Genomic DNA, 17,615 nt, shown 5'->3' with positions numbered 1-17,615 from the left:
TCATAAACTTCCGACATTAAAAGTGCAGAGATAAGGAAACAAAAGGAGTTTCACAAATGGAATGAAAGCCAGGGTATTTTTCCAGTTGTACAGATCTGTATTTCTCTTTGTTTGTAGTTCAAATTCTTGAGCTTGCCAGAGTAGTGAATAAGAATCTTTTGTCCAGTAAATATCTTGATGATATGTAGAAAGAGCAGGCATGGAAAGCTGATGCAGCTCCATGTTCACATGTCTCTGCTGATAACAGAAGAAGGGCTGGGCTAACACAAACACATGGTGTTAGGAGTTCCAGTGACATGATCTGCTTCCAAAAGGAAATTCAAGACAGTCACATTCCATCCATTTAAATACAAATCTGAGATATCAGTCACACACTGCTTGTAGGCAAGGATTAGAATGAAGAAGTAGTGAGTGGCAGTGCTGCTCCCACTGTATCTGAACCATGGAAATGTGGGATTTCCAAGGCCAAAATTCAGATAAAGAACTTGTGTACCATTTAGGAACCCATATAAATGTCCAGATTTTTAAAAGGGTACATGTGGGTAAATGCTGGCTTTGTCAGCATGAAGCATTCTTGGAAATTTGGCTCTGCTCAGGTGTTTGGAATGGAGCTGATCCCTTTTGAAAGATGTGTACATCGACATTCCTTGGAAAAAGCCTTTGATGCAAATGACTGATCAAATCCACAATAATACCAAGGTTTGTTTTATGCTCTGCTGTTCAGAGCCTCAAGAAGGGATCTCCTCCATCCACATCTCGCTGCCCACGCGGGGGAGCCCTGTGCTTCACCATTCCCAAAATCCTGGCTCGGGAAGGAGCCCTGCAATGTGCCAAGGTCCATCTGGAGCACTGACATCTGCTCTGGATGTGAACTTCAATGCCCTAGCAGAGCTGCCACTGCTGCATTAGGCTCTCGAGTTTTTTCATTCAGCTGTGATTTCTCTCTCGATGAACTGGCAGTTCAAAAAATACTTTGTAAATATCGAATCTTGCCCGAGATATGTTAATCTTTGATATCCAAGCAGCCTGAGTCCTCACTTATTTTTTCAACCCTGTGTCTCCTTATTATGCCTTCTTGTATTTGCTAGTTGTAGGACTGTTTTCTTCCCCTTTTTGCATCTCTTTTGGCTCACCAAACATATTTCAGCAGAATTACAGTGTTTGTGTCTGTTTTGCACCACCTGGGTATCTGTTCCCAGAAGCTCCTATTCAGAAAGATTTCTCTCTCCCATGCTTCTTCCTGAATGTTGTTTCCATCCTCTCTGGTGAGAAGATCCCTTTGTTATACTGATGCACAGGTAGTGCCACAAAATTTATTGAAGTATTTCACATAAAGTTAAAAACAAAAGAGCAGGGATAGCTGAGGGGTATAGTCTGGATCTTACATGGTTTGCAGGTGTATTGCTCAGGCAAACCCACAAATCATAAATACAGCCAACCTTCCTAGAACTTTGTGTTGGTTAAAAAGTGCTCCAAATTCTTCAGGTTATGATGTAGGCTGTGGGGTTTTAATTTTTTTTTTCCCAGAGTCCTTCTTTTCAGATCTTAATTCTTCCTTCATGAAAGCACAAGGCTTGGCTCTTAGCTCCATATGTCTTTATAAGCCCACACCCTGAACAGAAAATAGTGTTGAAGATCACTCCCTTGTCTTATCCTGCCAAACACAAACTTTAAAGAGGTTTGGGATATGGATGTTCTTTTGTCCTGCTCAACAGACCCCTGACTGAGATAATATCCTTAGGGTTATGAAGTATTATTGAAAGGAAGCACAAGAACACTGTGCTCTAGTTCTGCATGTGGCTTTAATTATAGATTCTCCTGAATCCTTTTCATACCTGCTCCTAAATTTCTTTTTTCTTGAATTTTCTTCCACTCTGTAATGATTCTCTTCAAATGAGTTTTTAAAAAGCTATATAGGAGCTAACTATACAGAATTAAGGGATCCTGATATTACCTTTCATCTTCTTGTTTCTAGTTCAGCCTGACAAGCTGTGCAGAATAGTTTGAAGAGCTGGGGCCTCTTCCTCATGAAAGCACCTATAAATTAACAGCAAAGGAGTTTGAGCTGCTTTTCATTATCTTATATCCAATGGCTGAATTTACACACCAAACAAAACAGTATCATCATCTTACAAAATAATGTTTGGAGAAAACATGTGTTTCAGAATTATTTTTTTTTGGTGCTCAGTAATAGCAGCAGTTCATTTCTTTTAGATAAATATTTATACAAGCATGCACTGTAAACCAAGAAAGCCCAGGGTCTGAGGCCCTTCAGCAAAGAATCTCTCATTTTCTATGACGATTTTTTTTTTCTGAGCTGTTTTATAAGTATTAACCACTGAGGGAGTTAAGAACCTAAAAAGAAAATATTTTTGAATGCTGGAAGGAGATCAGTTTCCTTTCCCTAGACATGATGTTACTCAGTGCAAACTACAGCCTTAAGTAAAAACAGAGTGTGCATTGAGAAATGCTCTGTAGAACAGCTGCATTTCTGAAATGTTGTAGGCAGGGAAAGTTGTACCCCTGGACTCTCTTCAGGTGTCTCAGAAGTTTCTGGTGCCCTGGTGCTAGAAGGATATTAAAAAAAAAAAAAAAATGTTGCTTAAAAATTGGCTGCCAGAAAAGTCTTACTGGCCTGTGGTAGGAAAAAAATCATTGTGTCTGATTTGGTTTTATACCTTTTTAATAATGGGACTTCATTAAGAGATCATTAATTGTTTATGACAGTGATTACTGTTTTATACCAATCTACACTTTTCCAAACAACCCATATGCCTTCAGTACCTGCTTTTCCAGGCATTTATAATGTTGGGTGCAGAACCCAGATATTTCAGGACAAAGAGGAGTATTTTCAAATGAGTCAGAAGTAGTTATGCTTCCAGCTGAAACTGGAGTGGATAACACAGTAAACTGGTATTTTCAATGTCAGTTTTGGACAAGATAACTTGTCCAAAATTACATAGGAAACTAAGGCTAGAAACTAAGAAAAAATCATTTTGGCTTTAATGCTGTTGTATTAGCTTTTATCAATCCCCCTAAGTCTCTAACACTACAGTTCCTCACCTGGATGTTCCAGCATTATTGAGGAGTTTATTCTTAGTCCTATTCCTGGAACTGAATTTGTTTGCAGAGGTGAAATGGCTTGCTAAATAAAGCCAATTCCTGTCTGTAACCAATTCAGATGTAGTACAGAAAAAATAAAATTAAGTTCTAAGAACTTCTTTTGCACTTATTAGAGGAATTTTCATTTGATTCAAAGTCATTGCACAATCCTGTGGCAGACAGAGAGAAATGAGTGCATGCAAAATGGCCTAAAACATCCACTGTAAAACTGTTAAACTAAGAGAGTTGTGTAAAATTTGGTTGTTGTACTTGGCTGGCTTTACCTGTACTTTTTTTGGTTTTGATTTGAGTAGTGGTTTTGACTCTGTTTAGAACTGGGCCAGAACCACAACTGTGCATCCAAATACCCACATATCCTGGCCCAGATCTGAATTTTTCATGTTGAGTTCATTTCTGATTCAAAAGAACCCCCAAATTCTGGGCAAAATTCTATCAAAACCACTAAACTGCGCTGGTTGGAGTGCCAAGCCACAGTTCAGCCCAGGTTTGTTTGAAAATGACTAAAAACTGGTCACAGATTCTGTGGAACACGATCCAAAATTGAATCATAATATTTAGAAACTTCAGCAAACTGAGGCACAGCTCAGTGGTTGCAATAAAACCAAAATTGAGAGAGTATTGTGAGGTCTTAATTTCTTTTTGTGGACATTTCTTGCAGTTCAGCAAACCCTTCCTGAGAACTGCACTGGTTCAGGGGAACTGGTAGTCCAGAGAACTTGTGTGCTTGAGATTAATTCTTAAAGGGCTGAAAGCAATGATGGAAATGTATCAGTTTCCCCTCTTATGCTTTTTCCATTTTTAGTGGAGTTGCTCTTGTTCTGTTCTGCCTTCTGCACAATTAAAATAAAAGCCTTTGAAGTGTCTGAATTTGCATATTTTATTTTTTTCCAGAGACTTTGTCACAGCCTCTTATGGAAGTGATAGCATTAAATTGGAGCAGCACAATGAATTCCAGGAAGCGAGTAATCTTCATTAAGCTTGTTTATTTGCAGGAGCTCCATTAAATTAAGAATGCTTATCAGGCTATGTCTGCACTGATGAAACCAGTTCTGCTGCTTGCCTTGAGGGATTGGTTCCCTACCTGACACCTCAGGGTCCTGGATTTTAATCATGTCTTTGGCAAAACCCAGTAGATCGTTAGTTCAAAACTGACATTTAACCTATAGCACAAGATTGGTCTTTATAGTAATTTTTACATCTTCTCCATTTTACAGATTAAGAAATAGGGTTACAACCCAATGCATGACTTAAAACAGGTGAAAGGAAACTTGGTTTTAAGATATTTCTGCTGTAGTAAGGGTAGGTGTAGTTTTGGACTGATCCAATCTGAGGTGTGAGTGCATTCTCTTAAAATCAGAAGCAAAAGAGAAAGATTAATCAATTCTGAATTTAAAAAATGGCAGAATTCTAGTCTAATACCTTGAAAAAGAACTCATAAAACATGAAACCAAATTTAATTTCTCACTAAGTGCATTTAATGATGACTGTAAGTTAGTGGTGAAGTTCTTCAAATTCTATTGTGTAGAAATCGACACTTTTTCAAAATGCCAATGGAATTTTGATATGTTTAAATTCTCCTGCACTTCAACACAAATATTTGGAAATATTCACTGCTCCAAAAGGGTAATCGTTGTGGTGAATTGGATACATTATCAGCCACAGATAGGTCTCCAAAAAGAGGGCTCCCTGTAAGGGCATTTGTGCTCTCACTTAATTAACCCGATGCCATTTGGTTCCAGCAAAGCCATTCTGCTACATAATGACAAGAAAAATGAGACATTAGTGAAGATCTGGGAAGAGATGAATACACATCTGCTTGTATTTGCTTTCCTGGCATGACCCATCAGGTTACTTTTTAGGACTAAAATTAAAAATGTAGGGAATAGAAGATTTTAGTGAAAAAAACCAAAAACCCTCGTATCTTCTCCTAATTGAAAATGTAGAAAAGCATAATGGAGAGAGGCTGAACTTGTAAACGCTTTGGGTTTGTATTTCTATTGCAGGAGCTGTGTGTGTATGTATCAATTATAAATATATATCTGCTTTTGCAGCGACAGACTATTTTAAGGTGGCTCAAACAGTTATTGGTACCAAACTGCTTGATAATGAATGTCTGGAAAACTGTGATGACAGATCAAAGGATCAGCATTTTAGGTTTCCATTCCTGGTGTATCTAGTTTAGATTGACTGTAAATAAAGTTCTAGTCAGGCTCCAAATGAGCAAGGCAGGGTCTTACAGGGTAGGGTAGCATTATCTTGGGAATATTGCTGAAACATCCTTCTGGAGGGGGCTGATCTGTGAGAATTGTGGAGAGATTTGTAAGCCTTGATTTTTAGAGAAGATTGCCTAAAGCAATATTAATTGAATATGCATCTTTCTGATAAACATACTGTACTTCTGAAACTGTTGTCATCAACATGACAACAAATGAGTGTGGAAAAAATAAAATCCTTGAGCAAGAGGCAGATTTGCTGATGAGAAACTGCACAGGGGAGTCTGGAGCTTGCCATCCCATTTGTAAACAACTGCACCCATGTGGCTGTGTCAGACGGACTCTGTTTGTGTGCAGGGCTGGTTGGGCTCTGCCTTTGTGTCACACTGAAAGGGGGAAGAAGATGAAAAGTGATGGCAACGAAATGAATATGCAAAAAAGGAGGAATCTGATCCAGGGACAGCTTTGGGTTGGGGTTTGGTGTTATGGATTAGTGTGTTGCAGTTTATTTCCTCTTGAGGGTGTTTTTTTTTCCAGTTGCTTTTCTCGTATGTGTGGTCTTCACTCAGCAGAGCTTGTGTCATCCTTTTCATCTGGTTGTAAAGAAGTTTTTTGGCTACATATTCTCTTGCTACAAGGATCTTGAATGATATTTCTTCAGGGTTTCTGAACTATGGGAAATATGGGGCTGAGAAGAGTGCACTTATAAAGCTTTAGGCTTCATGCTCCTTTAAATTTGCAGGGACTTGGTTGCACTGGTCTTCCATGTAATCTTGAAAATCTATAATAATTTGGATATAAGAATAGAGAAATCCAAGCCTGTTGGATTTCACTGCACTTGAATGAGGACTGTACTTACTAACACCATAACTAGAGTGAATTTGAAAGATCTACTTCTCCTTGCTCCTTCTGCCTTTGTACAGATGTGTATGCTGTAAGAGTTATTTATAGGATTCATTTAAATTCCACATTTTTCCCAGTACATTTTCCACCTTCTTTTTCACAGTACTTACTTGTAAAATCAATACTCTCAAACAGCTTTACTTCTTAAACTCCCCCTACCTTCCTTTAAAGCTTGGAGGGTTCTGTGTGTTTCCATGGAGCCACTTCTAAGCAGATAGAAACAAACTCAAGCACAAAAGTTCATTTTTAAGGAAAGCCAGTGCTGGTTTATGCTATGAAGAGCCTAATCACTCTTGGCTCCTGCAGGTGCAGAGTTTAAAATGAAATTGTCAGTATTCAAAACACCTGGTGCATATTTTTGTTGCAGAGAGGTGGTTCTACACCATAAATGGGTAAAATACCCTGGGAAAAGGACTTCATATTCTACTAGAGATTTGTTATCAATACCTCTCTCCTTTTATAAGGTGTTTCACAGAATCCCAAATGTCAGGATTGTTGACATACCTTTGACCTGTGAGGAAAAAGTACTTAAGGCTGGAAAAACAATGAGGTAACATCAGGGCATTCATTACAATTACACGAATATTAATTACGACGAATAAATGGGTTTTGGAGGTTTCTGGGCAGAGAGGTTTATTCTAAATGAAGTGAGTCAGGATCCTAAAGTGCTGTTCTTTTGGTGAACAACAGTAGAACTGGCTTAGTCTACACTTAAATAAGGTTTGGCCTCTTCTGTTCAGCAATTCCCACATGATAAAACAGTAACAAAGCTGAATTTGACTCACAACAGAACCAAGATTTCTCTTGATATCAGATTTACCAAAACAGTGGCTTGACAGTTGCCTCAGTTCACTATAAATATATGAGCTACACTCACAGTTGTTTCCTCAGTATGGGTTTGATTTCAACAATTCTGGAATTCGGAGCCTGTCAAGCTCCTTTGTGATTGACTTAATCTTTCACAGAAGGATCTCATGGATTTATAGCTGAGATCTTGACTTTGTGTTCAAAATCTTTTATTTCTCAGCGTTTCCTTTACTAATGCCCCTACCAAGAAAAGAAAGCAAATAGTGGATTTTTTACAACTGCTTATAACATAACACAGGGAAAACTTCAAAGCACAGAGAAGTGATTATGCTTGGTCTTTATAGTCTTTTTTTTTTTTTTCTTTCCCCCCCATTTAAAATTATAGTTATATTTTTCTGATTCTCATGTTACTTTCTTCTTCAAGCTGCCAAAAGGCTTCAATTGTGGTGCTGGAGATTAAATGGCAAATTTCTGGCAAACATCACAGAACTTTGTTTTCAATGAAGAATCAAACCTAGCCTCTGATTAACAGGAGTATTACTTTACTTGCACTGTCATTTATGCTCATAGTTCTTGGATTTGTTGTCATTTGCACATGGAAACATAACATTTGCATATGTAAACAGTGCATTTGAGTGTCTTGTGCTTTGAAAACAATACAAAAGGTACAATACCCACAGTGGTCTAAAGAACAAACACATCGAATAAGCTGGGAGCTGCTGAAGAGAAGAACGACAGGATAATTATGGCAAATACTCTGACAGAATCAAGAACATTATTTCAAATATCTGTTGTCAGTGGGGTCAGCTATAAAATCCCCATCTGCTGTTCCACAGGACCCACTCCATCCCTCACATAGTTTTATCTGGGAGGAGAGAGAACTGACGGCCTGGCTGAGCATCAAAGTGTTTTGCAAAAGCCCTGCTGATTGTGCTGATTCAAAGAATTAATTATTTTACATTTGCTCAAATCAAAGCAAGTTATGACATTAATGAGAACAGGAAAGAGGAAAGCAGAGGATAGTAGGACCAGTGGCAATCAGCACTGATGTTGGCTACCCCACACCACAGGAATTGCTCCCTTAAACTCTCTTAGAAGTGTCCACAGACTGTGCATAGAATGTCTTTGTGGAGGAGGCTTTGATCTGTTGAATGAACCTGACCTGCTTGCTGTGTTTTAGGCAGACAGTGGAAACACAAGACGTGAGACATCAGACACAGATGATGGGAAATGGACTCTCAGGGCAGAAAAATTAGGGAGAACACAGATATGCCTAAATGACCAAAATGAAAATCTGAACTCTGTGTGTCTTTCCATTAAGAGGTATTGCAGGTCAGGATCTTCTTTTACATTTATAACAGAGGATTAAAAAAAACTCCTCTGCTTGCTTCCCCCTTTCCCTGCCCTGATGACCTGGATGGAGAGGATGCCTGTTGCAGAGAGCAGAATTCTGGAGGGAAATTCATGTGGAACGCAGTAGCAGGCTCACAGAGGATCTTGAGTACACTGCTCTCTGGGCAGTTCAGCTTCAATTTACATGGGTAGGTGATGGTAGGACAGGAGGAGACAGTTTTACACTAACTTAGGGGATATTTAGATGTTAGGATGAAGTTCTTTACTCAGAGGGTGGTGAGACATTGACACAGGTTGCCCAGAGAAGCTGTGGCTGCCCCAACCCTGGAAGTGTCCAAGGCCAGGTTGGATGGAGCTTGCAGCAGCTTGGGATAGTGAAAGGTGTGGATGGAACAAGATGAGCTTTAAGATCCCTTCCAACCCAAACCATTCCATGATTCTGTGAATCATCCTACAAGGAACAGGTTGGGTATGGATCAGACTGATAAGGGACCACAGTCACAGATTGATGATCATGTTAAAGTCACCTTAGCAGCTTCTGGCTCTACTCAGTAAATACCCCCATGCAGATTTGCTACAGCTGTGGTCACAGAAAGGCAACAGTCTGGGCACATCCCTTTTGATTCTCTCAGTCTCAATGAGCCTGGAAAAGTCCTCAGACTGCCTTTTCTGCATGTAGCACACCACAGGCCACAAACCCCTTCCCAACAGCCTGAGCCACACGGAAGATCAATAGTGAAAGAGCAAAAGCCACAAACTATGATGTGCCTCAGGAAAGCAGTGAGGAGATCAAGGGCATTGCCAATGTGAATGAGATCTACATGAAAGAGCCTCGTCATTGCACTGCTTTCATGGATTAAAGGAACAATTGAGCAGAAGAATGAGAAGGCGGTGCCAAGAGGAAGAGAAAATATGGAAGAGGGAAGCAGGGTTTCTCTGGTTAAACCATTCCAGTCACGTTCTTGGCGCACAAGCAGAAAAGCACAGCTGCTTTACATCTGCTGAGAGCACTGGAACTGAACAGGCACCAACATAAGTATTCTCAGCCTGTTCAGATGAGGTTTTTGTTTGCTCTGGTATGGATACAATACTTTTTGTAATTAGTAACATGGAAAACTATTTGCTAATGCCACTGCAATAACTGATTTGGCTTATAAATGTTTTCTTGCAGAAGTTAGGCGTATAGGGACTTACAAAGGCTAATTTTGTCACTACAGTGTCAGACCTGATGCCCACCCTGAGAGACACAATGAACACTGAGTTACACAATTTAAATGTTGTTTGCTTGTATCAATGAAAAACTCCGACAATTTTCTTTCATGTAACATCTTGATTATATTTAATGTAGTAAATCTCCCCAAGTATTTTTAGGGCTTTGTGCCTAAAGTGAGGCCTACATCCCTGGATATCAATGTAATACAAAGATAACAATAATAATACAAGTTTTCTTTATGTAATTTGTAGTCTTTGGTGCATATTTTGATTATGGCTCTGAAGTCTGTTAAAACCTTCAGCTGATGTGAGGGAAGTGCATATAAATGCAACATGAAGAAATCTTAAATCCTAGCTCAGCATCTCTGTTTGATCCTTTCCACTACCCAGCAACAGCCAGGAGGTAACAGGAACTAATAAACATATAAATTGATGTGATTGACTTAAATTAACCCATTCACTGACACTTCTGCTAGAGGGATCATATGCTTCAAACTCAGGCTCGTTCTTTGTGTGCAAGTGAAGCTTCAGCCAGTATTGATAAGTATTTTGCCTGCATGAGTTAGAAGAATGAAGACTTTAAAGATGAGGAGAATATCAAATCAAAGAGAGACTGTTATACAAATTAAAGGCTGACACAGACCCGAAGAGTTTGAATCTGGGATTCTAAACTCACTGCTATCAGCCAGAACAGCTTTGGGTCTTCCATCCTTGGCTGCTTCTATTATTCAGTAAGGTTCTTTTAGCTTCATATTAGCTGATAATAAACCTGTGTGGGTGACAAGAACTGCAGCTGTGCTAATTATGGCAGAGCACAGCAGTGCATTCTCCAGCCTAGCTCCACACTGGGACTGTGTTTGGATGTCCCAATGCTGTCTGCATCTCTCACAAGCACTGGTGATGCCTGAGCCTTTCAGACAAGCATATGAAAGGAATTGGTATTTCCCAATGGCCTTATGAATATTTAAAGGTGAAAGACCATATTGTTAAAGTTACCTGGAATAGCAGACTAGTGTTTACTTTCATGTTTTGGGGCTCTGTGTGTGTGTCTAGGTGCAGTAAATGTGCAGGTAGAACTGTAAAACAAGGAGCTCTGATCTGTGGAGCAGCTTTCTGTGTTTGTTGTAGCTTTAACTGCATCTCAGCCATATGCCTTGCGCAGCATGTTGAGCAAACACCTTTTTTTATAATTCTTATATCTCAGGGGAAACACTGACAGGGCCATGGCAAACTGCTCATTCAACTAAATGTCGGTGAAGAGGCTGCTGAGGATCAGGCTTTTGGAAAAGATTCAATGCCACTGTCTAGACAGAGGCAAGAAACAAGGGCTCTCTTTCCCCTCATCCCCTTGGAGCCTCATCACAGAGCTATGCAAGCCTGCTAATTAATATGGAGTTTCGCACTTCACCCTTAGGAGTTTCTATCTTAAAAAAAAGTAGGTCATTTGATTGACATGTATTCTTCAGCATCCTAATCTCCAGTGAGGAAATGATGAAAAATGAGCTGTGCTGAATGCAGACAAAACTGAGGCTACACAGACACAAAATGTTGGATTACATAAAAGGCTGAATAAGCCACCAATCCCACATTAGGAGGAATGGGAATAAGGAGGAACAGTGCAGAAAGCCACACTTTTGCTGTGGTTAACAGAGGCTGCTGTTATTTGCTGGATAACTTCCACCCAGTCTGATGGAACACCAGATTTCAAATGGTGGGTATGTTTCATTGGTGGTCTGTGACACTGAGTCCAGGCAAGAAATGGAGAAAACAAGGCCAATACTGGGACATAGAAAAGTCTTGGCTGGGAAATGGAGCTCAGAATTGGAAGTGGTATCTTACTAAGAGCTGGATCCAGACATAGGCTCCTCAGTTATCCTGAGAAACTGAAGCAGGATGGTCAATGGCATTGGATAATATCCAAGAACTGATTGTAGTTCCACATTTAGAGACAGACCTGGTAGAATTGTGCACTAATACACCACTGGTTTAGAGGGTGTTGATGGAGGCCTGTTTGCATCCTGACTGCTCAGACTCTCCCAAAGTTATCCAAGAGACGACATGGAGGGGGTGACTCTTGAACACTGTCTTCTGTCAGAGTTCTTCATATCAGAATGAGATACCCAGATGGGATTCTCCATCACTTGCACTGAGACATTCTATGCTTATGAACAGAGTGTGGAAAGAGAACAAAATGGCTTTGCCAGGGACTAATTTGCACACAAAACTTGTGCTTGTGAACTCTCAGTGCTTGCACCCCAGAGTGTGTTGTGCACATAGCTGTGCAGTCCAGAAGATCCTGGGCTGAAGAGGATGGGAGCAGCATTAGATCTTCCCTCTGCTTTTGGGACTCATGTTCCAGCAGTCAGCCTGATCAGGTCTGTCACTGGCTGGACTGTGCAGTGCCCAGCGTGTTCAGAAGTTCCTGTTGCTTTGGGATGCTTCTGTTTGTGAATGCTCATTTTCCCACAGCATATCCAGGCCTGATTTTCAGAAAATAGAAGCTGAGCATTTGTGAAAAGAAGGGACCCTCGAGTCACCCCAGACTGTATACTCAGATATAAACTGTGACTCACTTAAAAATGTAATTCAGTGTTTTTATAGGAAGCTTTTTTTTTTTTAATCTAACAATATTTGTATTATTAAATTTATACCAAATGTGTATTTGGAAGTATTTCTCACTGATTAGTATAGAGACATCTTGGGTGTCACTGTAAATTCATGAGCGTCTGTTTTTCATTGTAGTGAGAAAGCTGTGAGAAAGCATCCAAGGGAGACTATTCACCAGTAAGAATTAAGCATCTATGGTGAGGTGGAATACAGGGTTCTCTGTTTCCTCTTGAATGATCCCATGCCTGGAGGTTTAATATCTAACAGATCTTTGCCTTCTCTTAATGCCAAAACTCAAAATTACTTGCAAGGTAGATTTTGTTCTGGAAATGTGTTTCTAAGGTTGGTTTCTAAGGTGGTATAATAAGGTGCTGCAATAGCTTGTGGCCTGTTTGGGACTATTTTTAAAACTACTTAAGAGAGTTGAAAAAAGGAAACAGGACAGTAGGGAAAAACTTCTTTCCTCTGCATATTTTGCTGCTTCTTTACTTTTCCATGAGTAATTTTGTCTGCATCTGTGTATTTAGTGTAAATTCATAATACTATGAGGAAGAGTTACAAAATTATTTGTATTAGCAAATGAGCTGTGTGTCTTTTGGGAATATATAAATCCTAGTTTCCAGCCTGTACTAATGCAGGGTTTAAAACAAATTCACCTTGGCTCCAAGCAAACCTAAAGCCTGCACATGTCCATGAGCACTGGTTTCCTATGACCTTCCTTTACTCTTCTGTAGACTTTGTCTAATATTTCTCTTCTCTACCAGAAAAATGCTTCCCTGGAAGGTTTATTCAGATAATGTTTGAGATCCTTGAGGAAAGGTCATCACTGCAAGGAGCTGAGCTCTGGTGACATGACTGCAAAATTAAAAAAAAAGCAAAAAGGTATAACTATGGCACAGCTAAAAATAGAGACTGAAATTCCTCTTCATTCTCAAGCCATATAAGGATCTATGCATAGCTATGTCAGGCAGGATCCTCATGCAAAAAGAGATGAAGTTTTGGCTGATTTACCATGGGAAGCATCATGTTCATATGTTTCCTTTGTAGAGCTAAATCATAATTCTGAAGTTGTCAGAAGGCCTCTCTTTAAATTAGTGTAATTTATTGCTGTATGTGCCCAAGAACAGCTACAAATGTAAACACAGGCACTCCCTTGGCTATATCCACTGTACTTTTCCAGATCATTTCCAAGTGGAAAAGAAGCCTAACAAAGAAGGAAGCAAAATTTCTCTGCCAGTCACAATCAGAAGATTAATTCTTCTTCTCTAGTGCCTCTAAACAGTAGACCAGAGTCTGGTCTTTGTCTAGAATTTCCAGTGACACTGCTGGCAGTGCTAGGCATGGATGACATGCAGGGAAAATACATTGGTTTTGTGCAGAGATTTCCATTCTAATAAAAATCTGATCTGCATGTATGTGCACATGTGCTCCTGCAATACAGGGATACAGAGAAACTGTTTCACACTCTGAAATTAGTGCTTATGGAAAATGATATCTGCAGTACCTTGATACTCACAGTGTCCTTGTGGCAGCACTTTCCTGAAGCATTGCCTGTGAGATACACTGATGAGGTGGCTTAGATTTTCGTGTGACGGAAATGACAGATGAACTTGACCTGGCAAATCTTGTAGGATTGTGAGGCAGTGAGCCCTGCAAATGGAAAATGACACACACCCACTGTGAGGTTCCCTAGAGTCAGTCTAGGATTCCCATCTGGTGAAACAGGGTTCCCTGCGTTTTGGAAGTGTTGGAGAGAAAAGGTGCCCCAAGATGCTGAGAAGGACAAGGTCAATTAAATAAAAGCTCCTCCTGCTGTTGACAAAGAAACATCATAGAATCTGATTCATGAATGTGCAGGTTTTGTTTATACCCATTTTGTGGCTGATTTATATTTGGAATGAGGTCCAAACCACAGTCACATAATCTCTTTTTGCAGCCCAATTTGTTCTCAAATGCAAACCAAACAAACAAATAAACAAGACCCCCAAACAAAACACAACTGCATTTCTAGTTTGTGTATCCTATTTCCTATTCCCCTGCATTTTGAATGTGTCCTCATCCCAGCCCAGGCTGGGCTCCATGTGGTCCATGGGTTTCCATGCTCTGCTCACATTCCTGTCTATCCTCTCTGTCATGTCTTTTCATTGCTGCTTTAGATTATCCCCAATGCAGAGCCATTTATGGTTGTCACATGTTATAAATCAGCCTTAATTGTTCATCCTGCCTTTCATCATCTCTTCATATGTCCCACACCACTGATTCTTTTGAGGCACCCAGCTTGCCTTCACTGCTACTTGGCCTTACACATCCATATGATTCAATTTGGTTTTCAAAGATCTCTGTCATTTTAACACAAATCCCTCAGAACTGTTTTGGATAGGTTGTTTGCTGTGGCAGATATATGTACCTATATATTGGAATTTAATATCCAAGGGTGAGAGGCAGCTGGTAGATCTGGAGCATTGTGGGAGTTTGGTCTGGAGCCCTGTATTTGTGGATTATTGACATCATTTCTGTGTGTGTCCCTTCGCTGGTTTGTGCAGTGATGATGCCTTGTCCCTTGGGGAATTTTGCTGTCTTTTTCTCTTTTCTATTAACATTTCCCTAATTTGGTGCCTTAATTTGAAACTGCTACACTCTGTGCTGTGTACTGTGTTCAAGACTGGGACCAATTCCCAAAGATGTATTTTCATGGAATTTCATTGGAATCAATGGGAAGGTGTTACAGAGACTGAGGGCAAAATTCCTTTATGTAGAATTCTTTATTCTGAGGTATTTTAGAATATGGTGTCATGTCTTTCCTTCTGAACTTTTCTCTCTTCTGTGAATATATCCTCTGCATTTCTTTAGTCCTTCAATCTGTCTACATTTTTATTACCATTCAGAAACATTTGCAGGCAAGACAGGAGGGAATGGTGAAGATCACAGTCAAAGGGGGATCGGGATGCCAGTGGAATCTGAGCACCAGATTTTCCAGCATACCCAGCTGAAAATACAGAACAGGGAGAGGAATGTTAAAATAAACTTGTTCAGCTAAATCTGGCATTTTGGACTTCTACCTGCAGCCTCTAAACCTCTCTTCCACTGTAATCTCCATTAGCTATACAAAGAAATACTTTCAATTAAAGCAAGGGTGAAGGTAAATTTTCCAAGGCAATCTTGTCTCTCCTTTGAGGATGCCAAACTGATGACAAGAATGTTATTATTTGTATATGTATATTTAAAGTTGATTTAATTAATGAAACCCATGGAGTCTAACCCCTAAACTTATTAATAATTCAGATGCACAGAAACAAGAAGCTGTTTTACATTTGAAGGATATAGAAATGAAAGGATTGCTTTCAAATTTATTTTTAAGTTGGTAAAATATTTGTGTGCCCATAATATCCATTTAATTTTGGAGCTTGGTCCATAAGGAATGCTGGGACAAGATGAAAAGTAAATGTAGTAAAGATGGGGTTTCTGGTAGGTGTTTTTGCCTTCTCTGAGTCTTCCTGGGGCTGCCTGTGAGTTGGCTGTAGATATTTCACCTTCTCTAATAGTGCTTTCATATTTACAGACCTTGGTTTTCTCAGGATGCTGGGAAACTTGGCCTTTGTGCAATATTTGCAAATAACCAGTGATGTGAAGGAGACTATAGGCCTTTAAATAGTTCATTAATTTGTCGGGGAAGTCTGGAAAACATCTGTCTCCACTGTTTGTTCTTCTGTTGCTTTGCTTTTAATTATCCCCACCTCTTTTTAATAGAACATAAACTACCATTTCACAACTTTATTTGATAGACCAATCCATAGACAAGTGCTGTGACATGCACAGACCCCTGGACTGGCCCTTCTCGTTCTTCCAGATGTCTTCTGTGCAAACATTTCCAAACTAAATACTGATTAAAAACAGTTTGAGGAACAAACACAAACAGTCTCAGCGAACAGGCGCATTAAATACCATTGTGGAGGTCAAAACAAGACTTGTTTAATTTCTGTGTGTCTCTTCTGTTCCACGGAAGGGGAATAGTCAAGGTCCACAGTGAGACTTGTCCTCATGTCATGTTGTCCCTTGGCTGATGTGATCTCTCTTGGCTGGCTGTGCTTTTCTAGCAGCAGATCATACCTGGGCCTCTGCAAGTCCGCAGCAAAACAAGGAAACACTTGGGTGTTTCTTCCATGAGTGGGAGAAAATGAATATGCCAAAAATGTAGCTAGGCAGATGGGAAAATGTGGATCCGAAGTGAGGCTCATTGGCACAGCAAAAGACTTCCAGCATGTTGGAAATTTCGGTGTCAGATGACTGGAAGAACAAGTTGCAGATAAGGGACGTTTGCAGACGTCTGTACCAAAGGACACACGCGATTTCAGGGCGAGTGATGATGCAAATTGTTCTCAGAACAAAGCCAAGTCTGATCCATGCCTTATCCTGGTTAGAGGCAGGAATTTTTTCAGCTCCTTCCATAATGTCTTTATGCACAAGCAATTTCCTTTGGTTTTTGCAAGGAGCAGGGTTTGTCTAAATAGGTAAAATCTGCAAAATGCTTTTTCCCAGTCTCTGCACACTTGTATGTATCATTTCAAGTGCAGGAAGACATAAATGCACCTGCTTTCTGGGGCTGATGCAGAGAGATATGAGATTATTGGTGACATCTGTTGTTCTTTGAACAAAAGAATGAGCACAGTTGCTTTTTAGCACTGACAAGCCTGGCTGCAGAGAGCTGCAGACTAACATTTGCAACAGCTCAAGCTGGAAGGAGAGTTGAGACAGTGTTGACTAATGCAGTAGGTGCTATGTTTCAAATAATAATGACCAGATCCTTTCTTCATTTGCCCTTTCTTAGCAATCACTGAAATTGCATCTTTTTTCCTTAGAATGCCAAATGCTGTCCCAAAGGTGTCTTACCATGGGCACAGAGAGCACTCAGGTGCTTTTCCTACAATACTAAATCCAGTCTTCTGGACTCCTTCATGGCCAGAACTAAGAAGAAAATTGTTGCAAAACTGATCCAAACTGAAATGAAAAGAAATTAAGCTCTTCTGGTAAAAAAAAAAAAAAAGTGGATTTCTCAAGATATTGTTGCTAGATTCCCAGTTTCTCTGGATAAACTGCTTGTATATCTGTTTTCTGAATAACAGCTAGAACACACATGATCTGAACATGATTTCACTACAGTTTTCTCTATTATAAACACTTCAATTTAAGAAAGAGTTACTTTCACTGGAGCGTTTCTGGAACTGGGCTCCTAAATTTGGAATAAGATAGGTGTGGGTCATTGTCAGTCCTAGGAAACATTCTGCATGTTCAAAGTTAGAATAATTTCCATTTGGCTTGTTCCCATAATGCAAATACCCACCTGTGCCTTACTGGGAAGAACTTCTTCTGAATCATCTCTTCTTATGGGTCTAATATTGA

The sequence above is a fragment of the Lichenostomus cassidix genome, chromosome 20, assembly GCF_008360975.1.
Source record: "Lichenostomus cassidix isolate B80296 chromosome 20, HeHo_3.0, whole genome shotgun sequence".
Taxonomy (NCBI): domain Eukaryota; kingdom Metazoa; phylum Chordata; class Aves; order Passeriformes; family Meliphagidae; genus Lichenostomus; species Lichenostomus cassidix.
Note: the sequence above shows the minus strand (reverse complement) of the source record.